Source organism: Rattus norvegicus, chromosome 2, assembly GCF_036323735.1.
Source record: "Rattus norvegicus strain BN/NHsdMcwi chromosome 2, GRCr8, whole genome shotgun sequence".
NCBI classification, from domain to species: domain Eukaryota; kingdom Metazoa; phylum Chordata; class Mammalia; order Rodentia; family Muridae; genus Rattus; species Rattus norvegicus.
Window position 1 is genome coordinate 107,416,030 of NC_086020.1, and position 9,321 is coordinate 107,425,350.

At 41.9% G+C, this 9,321-nt stretch overlaps 1 pseudogene; it reads left to right on the forward strand.

Moving 5' to 3' along the window:
• The first annotated feature begins 6,706 nt into the window (after positions 1-6,706).
• On the forward strand, positions 6,707-8,717 carry Hspa8-ps33 (heat shock protein family A (Hsp70) member 8, pseudogene 33; annotated as a pseudogene).
• Positions 8,718-9,321: the final 604 nt, after the last annotated feature.

Consider the following 9,321-nt stretch of genomic DNA (forward strand, 5'->3'; position numbering starts at 1 on the left):
TGTGGTTCGGGTCCCTGGAGTCATTCCTCTGCCCTGAGAGGAAGATAGAAGATTCCCCTTCACCTTTTGTCATCATAGAGATTTTGGCGTTGCTGCAGTCAGTGTTACCATTGCGTGTGTCCTGTCCCACTATGGCCCGCTCTCTGACCCTCTGTGCACTGCTGCTTTCTGGAGAAGACTGGACTGCAGTCGTTGCTGCCCCCCTCATTCCCTGGTGACTCTTGCTGCCTTAACTGGTCATTTTACAGACTGTAGCTTCACAGGAATGCCACCTGCGTAAAGCTGCTGTGGACTGGGGAACTCTGCCCTGGTTGTACAGATCTCAGAAATGGTTCCATTGTCTGCTGGTTGTTCCAGAGAAAAATGACTGATCCTGAACTGTCCTGGAAAAGACCTTGACACTTTCGATGCTATTGTAGCAGCCATTACTGCTGCAGACATTGTGTCTACAGTGTCTGGAGTTATCCTCCCCCAATCTGTTGTTAGACAAACACAGTGGGTAAACTTTCTGGAGTAGTTATTAACAATTGGGAATTCTAAATTCTATTATAGGAGCAGCTTGACTACGGCCCTTGGTGGTAACAGCTGAGGTGAACCAGATGAGGTGTCCACTACTTATCTGGAGTGGCTCTGTTTGGTGCAGCCCTATGCTGTGGATTAGTGTTCATGCTATGGTTGGTTTGCAAACTCAGATCTCAACAAAAACATGACAAGGCTGTTATCACTCAAGCACTTGTGGCCATTGAACAAGGGGCCTCCCCTGGAATTTGGTTATCTATGCTCAGGAATTAGTCGGTATCTGAGTTCTCTGCTCTTGCACCCCATGGATCTGTGGATCCATTGCACTGGGATGAGAGAGACTCAATGATTCCTTTGATCAGCATTTCCACATCGCTGAGGTTTCCTCATTGCACGCGATAGAGTGATCATGATTTGTTATAAAATAAATGATTTGTTATAAATAAAATAATAAGGGGGAGATGTAGAGGGCTGCAATAACATTCACCACCACAAGATGGTGCTGGCTTCCACTGCGCCCCACGTGGAATGCCAGGATAGCTTTCGCCATTACAAGATGGTGCTGGCCTCCGCCGTGCCAGCTGACTTCCTTTCAGGAAGTTAACTGTGTACGCATGTGCAAGAGTGCCTTCGTGCCAGGTCTTTGCCAACTCTGGGGCATGCCTATGAGATCATGGGTAAGCGACCAATCAGGTGCGGACGAGCCACGCTAGGGTGTATATAAGCAGCGCCATTCTGGGGCTCGGGTCTCTCCTCTTCAAGATGTAATAAACGCTTTGCTGCAGGTGGATCCTGGTGTCTGTGTGTTGTTCCTGCTGGCGAGACGTTGGGCGCGCGACAGCTTAGAAAGTTGTTTCCCCAATGCAAGCAACCAGAACTTCCAGGGACTAAGCCACTACCTAAAGACTATACATGGACTGACCCTGGACTCTGACCTCATAGGTAGCAATGAATATCCTAGTAAGAGCAGCAGTGGAAGGGGAAGCCCTGGGTCCTGCTAAGACTGAACCCCCAGTGAACTAGACTGTTGGGGGTAGGGCGGCAATGGGGGGAGGGTTGGGAGGGGAACACCCATAAGGAACGGGAGGGGGGAGGGTGATGTTTGCCCGGAAACCGGGAAAGGGAATAACACTCGAAATGTATATAAGAAATACTCTAGTTAATAAAAAAAAATAAAAAAAAGAAAGTTGTTTTCCAGCCTTTTACTCTTAAGTAATGTCTGTCTTTGTCTCTGAGGTGTGTTGCCTGTATGCGGCAAAATGCTGGGTCCTCTTTACATGTCCAGTCTGTTAGTCTATGTCTGTTTATTGGGGAATTGAGTCCGTTGATGTTGAGAGATATTAAGGAATAGTGATTGTTGCTCCCTGTTATTTTTATTGTTAGAGGTGGAATTATGCTTGTGTGTCTCTCTTCTTTTGGTTTCCTTGCAAGGAGATTTCATTCTTGCCTTTTGTAGGCATACTTTGTATTCGAGTTTTCCATCTATTATACTTTGTAAGGCTGAGATTTTAGGAAGATATTATGTAAATTGAGTTTTGTCTTGGAATATCTTGGTTTCTCCATCTATGTTAATTGAGAATTTTGCTGTATATATCAGCCTGGGCTAGCATTTGTGTCCTTTTAAGGTCTGTATGACATCTGTCCTGGATCTTCTGGCTTTTATAGTCTCTGGTAAGATGTCTTGTGTAATTCTGACAGGTCTCCCTTTATGTGTTAATTGACTTTTTTTCCTTACTGCTTTTAATATCCTTTCTTTGTTTTGTGCATTTGGTGTTTTGACTATTATGTGACGGGAGGAATTTCTCTTCTGGTCCAATCTATTTGAAGTTCTGTAGGCTTCATGTATGTTTATGGGCATCTCCTTCTCTAGGTTATGGAAGTTTTCTTCTATAATTTTGTTGATGATATTTACTGGCCCTTTAAGTTGGGAGTCTACACTCACTTCTATACCCATTGTCCTTCTCATTGTGTCCTGGATTTCCTGTATGTTTGGGCTAGGAGATTTTTGCATTTTATGTTATCTTTGACAGTTGTGTCAATGTTTTCTATGGTATATTCTGCCTTTGAGATTTTCTCTTCTATCTCTTGTATTCTGTTGGTGATGCTTGCATCTATGATTCCTCTTCTCTTCCTTATGTTTTCTATCTCCAAGGTTCTCTCCCTTTGTACTTTCTTTATTTTTTCTATTTTCATTTTTAAATGCTGAACGGTTTTGTTCAATTCCTTCACCTGTTTGGTTGTGTTTTCCTGTAGTTCTTTCAGAGATTTTTGTGTTTCCTTTTTAAGGGCTTCTACTTCTTTACTTGTATTGTCCTGAATTTCTTTAAGGAAGTTTTTTATGTCCTTGTTAAAATCCTCCATTATCATAAAATGCGATTTTAAATCTAAATCTTGCTTTTCCATTGTGCTTGAATATCAAGTCTTTTTTTTGGTGGGAGAACTGGGCTCTGATGATGTCAAGTAATCTTGGTTTCTTTTGCTTAGGTTCCTGTGCTTGCCTCTCACCATTTGGTTGTCTCTGGTGTTATCTTGTCTTGCTGTTTCTGACAGTGGCTTGAGCCTCCTGTAGTGTAGAACTGGTTTCCTGTTTGCTCTCAGCTGCTTCTGGGAACAGGTGCTCTGTTCTCAGGTGTGTAGTTGCTCCTGGTGAGTGTCTTTCAGCTCTCAGCGTATGCAAGAATAAGACTGATCTTGCCCTTGACTGCTCTTATGTCCTCGTGCCCAGGGGGCACAGGTGACACTAAGCGATTCCCTCTTGGGTCAGAAATGTGGGCAGATGTTTCTCAGGAGTGTATGCCCTTTTGATGGTCCAGCTCTGTCTTCCACGGGATTTGGGTGCAAGGAACTGTTTGACTGGTTCAGTTCAATTCTGTGCACAGACCAGAACCATAGGTACCAGCAACTGACTGTTCTTATATTTCTGCGTCCAGAGGCACTATGCAGTTTCCTTTTGGACCAAAGATGCAGGCAGAGTTGGGCAAAAGTGGCAATCTGTCCTGCAGTCTCAGGATGGTACCCACTTGTGGGTCTCTTATGGTATTTCTATTTTCATTTTCCTGATAGGATTCTACTTCAGATGTTTTCTTTTTCTTTTCTTTCTTTCTTTCTTTTTTTTTGTAGATGAACTAGTTTATATTTCCACCCACAGTAGCTTTCAGAATAAGAATACAAATGATTGACAAACATTTTAAAATCATTCAACATTTAGAGTCATAGATAAATTCAAATGAAAACTACTTTAAGATACCATCTCACCCCAGTCAGAATGGTCAATGTCAGAAAAACCAATGCCAGCAATTCTGTGGAAGGTATGAAGAAAGAGAAGTTTCCTAGTTTTCTGAGATTTGTAGCAGATTATAATTGCAGCAGCCTTATATGAAAATTGAGAAGATTTGAAATTTAAAAGTGCAGAATAATAAATGAGACTGGTAGAGCAGAGTAGAGTGTGGCTACTTAACTTTCCTATATGAGGCCAGGTAAACTCCATCTATACCTGTCTATGTCTCCTGTCTATCTCTGGACATATTGACTTGGGATCATGTCTCACAGATATTTCTTGAATCCTCAGTGTATTAAACATGGTAACAAAAAAAATTTCCAGGAAATAAGAAGAAAGAAGAAAAGGGCACCTAGATGTCTCCAATTGTGAATGCCATTCTCCCAGACTTCCTTTGTATTTCTGTCTGTGCACTTCTGAAAATTGTATGCTCAACTTTCTAAATTTTTTCTTTATCTCTGTCTCTGTCTCTGTTTCTCTCTCCAACACTCTGACAAGTCTCACTAAAAACACTCTATAGTGTGCTAATATCTGTGTCTCTAAACAGGTCTTTTGATTAAGGTAAGAAATGGATGAATGCAGAAAAATGATTCCTCCTACTCCCTAAGGCCCTACTGGATCATGGATCTTAGATGAAATTTAGCTCATTATATCCTAAGTTAGGCTTGAAGATGTGTATGCGGTACAGTTAAAAATCATCTCTATTCAGTTTTTCTTGTTTCACTTTGCAGTATCTGTAGGCACAGCTGGAAGTCTACAATCATGTGTTTAGAAGGCAGAAAATACTAAATTGATGTAAGCACATCCTATATTCTCATTATTTTTGAAAGGTCAGAAATTATTCTAGTTTCTTGGCATTTAAGATCATAGCAACTCTTTTAGAATGAAAAGCCATTCAAAGTCTTTTTTTGGATTTATGGAATGACCATTTATATCTAAAATTTTATACTTTTTTTTAAAAACAAACTGAGCATATTGTTTTCTTATCTCAGAGGTCAGACTTTGGATCTAATCATTTCTCTCTAATTTCTCCATATATTGATTTATCCACTTTTTGTTTTCACTGACCCTTTCTCATAAATAATCAATTTTAAGATAGTCTATGATTGCATTTGGATAATACTAAGGATCATTTAAAAGGTTTAGATAATTCTCTATGTCTTACATATTTAGTTTCATGAAGAAAGTGCTTTTAGTTCATGCAAATAGGACGTGTTTGTGAATCAAAGCTCCAAAATATTTTGTCAATGTTCCCAATTTCTTATGGATAAGACTGAGGAAGATTTGAATTTGGGACATTTTTAAACCACTTTTTTTTCTTTGCTAAGTGATTTTGCTTATTTGTTAGTTTGGTGTGGAAAGCATTTGCTATGTCTACTAACCTACCATGTTCTTTAGTTGTCCTTATTTAACTTGAACTTTTTCATGGTATATACTCATGACCAACAATTTTATAGAAGATGGTCCTCCTCAGCAGTGACAAAGGTATTTGTGCTTAAATGAAGTTTAATCTAAATGCAATTAGTTAGATATTTCTACTTATAGAAATAACAGCAACTTGAATGGTTTTACATTCATTTCTACATGAGTTCATAATTTCCTGAATGTTAGTTGATCATAGTTGAGATGTGATTCTTCCCAAGGAAATTCACAGATGCTGTGGGGGGTACAGACACATGATCCTAAGCAACACACAACTCCCCACTCTATTGTATTAATTTTAAAAACTAAAATATGGAGGTGGGTTTGCTACTTGCCTTAATGGATTATGTTCTTGAATGCAAGAACTGTACTAGCCTTTATATTTTATATGACTTAATCAGCACTATAGGTGGCCACTGACTAAAGTTCATTCAGTTAATCCCAAGTTATTACTTACTAAACTCTATATTTTGTTTTAGCTGCTCTAGAACCAGAGGGTTTTCAAATAGGCCATGCTCTCTTTCACATGGCAGCCATACCTCTCTGTCTTGCACTCTTCTCAGTCATGGCATCTCTCCTCTCCTCCACGATCTCCCCACATGGTGCATCTCTTCCTTCCTTCTCTTCTCCTGGTCCCAAGACCACGAATCCTAAAGTCCCACCTGTGTCTGCCTTGCCTAGTAATTGGCTGCAGGCATTTTTATTTACCAATCAGATCCAACTGGTGGCAGGTTCCCAGAAACAAAGTTTTTGGGGGAACATTCTTAGCACTAGAAGACAAGAAGATACACTAATCAACTACAAAAAGTTCATTGCTCTCTTCCTTTTTCAATAAAGTCACTGGGTGAAAAGAAGCAGATTTTCTGTATCCATGGACATTGTTTTATTTTTCTATTATTAGATATTTTCTTTATTTATATTTCAAATGTTAACACCTCTGGAAGCCACCTATCCCAAGCCCCCTCCCCCTGCTAGTATGATGGTGCTCTCCTAACCACCTAACCATTCTTTCTCTCCTCCCCACCCTGGAATTCCCCTACATGGGGGGTCTAAAGCCTTCATAGGACCAAGGGTCTCAGCTCCCATTTGTGCCTGACAAGGCCATCTTCTGCTACATATGCTGCTGGAGCTATGGGTCTGGTCACTCCATGTGCATACTTTGGTTGGTGGTTTAGTTCTTGGGAGCTCTTGTTGGTGGGATTACATGCTGGTACAACCACTCTGGAAATCAGTCTGGCAGTTTCTCAGCAAATTGGACTTGACAACCCAGGTATACCACTGCTGGGAACATAACAAAAAGATGCTTTAACATATAACAAGGACACATGTTACACTATGTTCATAGAAGCCTTATTTATAATAGCCAGAAGTTAGAAAGAACTCAGATGTCCTTCAATGGAGAAACAGATACAGAAAATATTGTCCATGTACACAATGGAGTACTATTCAACTATTAAAAATAATGACTTCTTCATTGAACGTGGAGCCAGCTCTCGGGGGTCTCTGTGTGGTCTCGTCATCAGCACAGCTGGGCCTACACGCAAGCAACCATGTCTAAGGAACCTGCAGTTGGCATTGATCTTGGCACCACCTACTCATGTGTGGGTGTCTTCCAGCATGGAAAGGTGGAAGTAATTGCCAATGACCAGGGTAACCGCTCCACGCCGAACTATGTTGCTTTCACCGACACAGAATGATTAATTGGGGATGCGGCCAAGAATCAGGTTGTAATGAACCCCACCAACACAGTTTTCGATGCCAAACATCTGATCAGATGTAGGTTCGATGATGCTGTTGTTCAGTCTGACATGAAGCACTGGCCCTTCATGGTGGTGAATGATGCAGGAAGGCCCAAGGTCCAAGTCGAATACAAAGGGGAGACAAAAAGTTTCTATCCTGAGGAAGTGTCTTCAATGGTTCTGACAAAAACGAAGGAAATTGAAGACGCTTACCTTGGAAAGACTGTTACCAATCCCGTGGTCACGGTGCCAGCTTACTTCAACGACTCCCAGCGACAGGCAACAAAAGATGCTGGCACTATTGCTGGCCTCAACGTACTTCGAATTATCAATGAGCCAACTGCTGCTGCTATTGCCTATGGCTTAGATAAGAAGGTCGGGGCTGAAAGGAATGTGCTGATTTTTGACTTGGGAGGTGGCACTTTTGATGTGTCAATCCTCACTATCGAGGATGGAATTTTTGAAGTCAAATCAACAGCTGGAGACACCCACTTTGGTGGAGAAGACTTTGACAACCGAATGGTCAACCATTTCATTGCTGAGTTTAAGCGAAAGCACAAGAAAGACATCAGTGAGAACAAGAGAGCTGTCAGTCGTCTCCGCACTGCCTGTGAGCGGGCCAAGCGCACCCTCTCCTCCAGCACCCAGGCCAGTATTGAGATTGATTCTCTCTATGAAGGAATTGACTTCTACACCTCCATTACCCATGCTCGATTTGAGGAGTTGAATGCTGACTTGTTCCGTGGCACACTGGACCCTATAGAGAAGGCCCTTCGAGATGCCAAACTAGACAAGTCACAGATCCATGATATTGTCCTGGTGGGTGGTTCTACCAGAATCCCCAAGATCTAGAAACTTCTGCAAGACTTCTTCAATGGAAAAGAGCTGAATAAGAGCATTAACCCCAATGAAGCTGTTGCGTATGGTGCAGCTGTCCAGGCAGCCATTCTATCTGGAGACAAGTCTGAGAATGTTCAGGATTTGCTGCTCTTGGATGTCACTCCTCTTTCCCTTGGGATTGAAACTGCTGGTGGAGTCATGACTGTCCTCATCAAGCGCTATACCACCATTCCCACCAAGCAGACCCAGACTTTCACCACCTACTCTGACAACCAGCCAGGTATACTCATCCAGGTGTATGAAGGTGAAAGGGCCATGACCAAGGACAACAACCTGCTTGGGAAGTTTGAGCTCACAGGCATACCTCCAGCACCCCATGGGGTTCCTCAGATTGAGGTTACTTTTGACATTAATGCCAATGGCATCCTCAATGTTTCTGCTGTAGATAAGAGCACAGGAAAGGAGAAAAGATCACCATCACCAATGACAAGGGCCGCTTGAGTAAGGAGGATATTGAGCGCATGGTCCAAGAAGCTGAGAAGTACAAAGCTGAGGATGAGAAGCAGAGAGATAAGGTTTCTTCTAAGAACTCACTGGAGTCTTATGCTTTCAACATGAAAGCAACTGTTGAGGATGAGAAACTTCAAGGCAAGGTCAATGATGAAGACAAACAGAAGATTCTTGACAAGTGCAATGAAATCATCAGCTGACTAGATAAGAACCAGACTGTGGAGAAGGAAGAATTTGAGCATCAGCAGAAAGAACTGGAGAAGGTCTGCAACCCTATCATCACCAAGCTGTACCAGAGTGCTGGTGGCATGCCTGGAGGAATGCCTGGTGGCTTCCCTGGTGGAGGAGCTCCTCTATCTGGTGGTGCTTCTTCAGGTCCCACAATTGAAGAGGTCGATTAAGTCAAAGTAGAGGGTTATAGCATTGTTCCACAGGGAACCAAAACAAGTAACCTGGTATTTAAATTGTCAAAAAAAAACCGACTTCATGAAATTCTTGGACAAATGGATGGAGTTAGAAAGTATCATCCTGACTGAGGTAACCCAACCACAAAAGAATGCACATGGTATGCACTCACTAATAAGTAGATATTAGCCCAAATGCTCAGAATACCCAAGATAAAATTTACAGACCACATGAAGCTCAAGAAGGAGGAAAACCAAAGTGTGGATGCTACAATCCTTCTTAGAAGGGGAAACAAAATACAGGAAGAAATATGGAGACAAAATGTGGAGCAGATACTAAAGGAAAGGCCATCCAGAGACTGCCCCATCTAGAGTCCATCCATATACAGTCAGCAAACCCATACAGTATTGCAGATGCCAAGACAAACATGTTGACAGGAGCCTGTGTACCTGTCACCTGGGAGATTCTGCCAGAGCATGACAAATACAGTGGCAGATGCTCACAGCCAACCATTGAAGTGTGAACAGGTTCCCCAATTGAGTTAGAAAAAGGACTGAAGTAGCTGAAGGGGTTTGAAACCCTATAAAAAGAACAATACCAACCAACCAG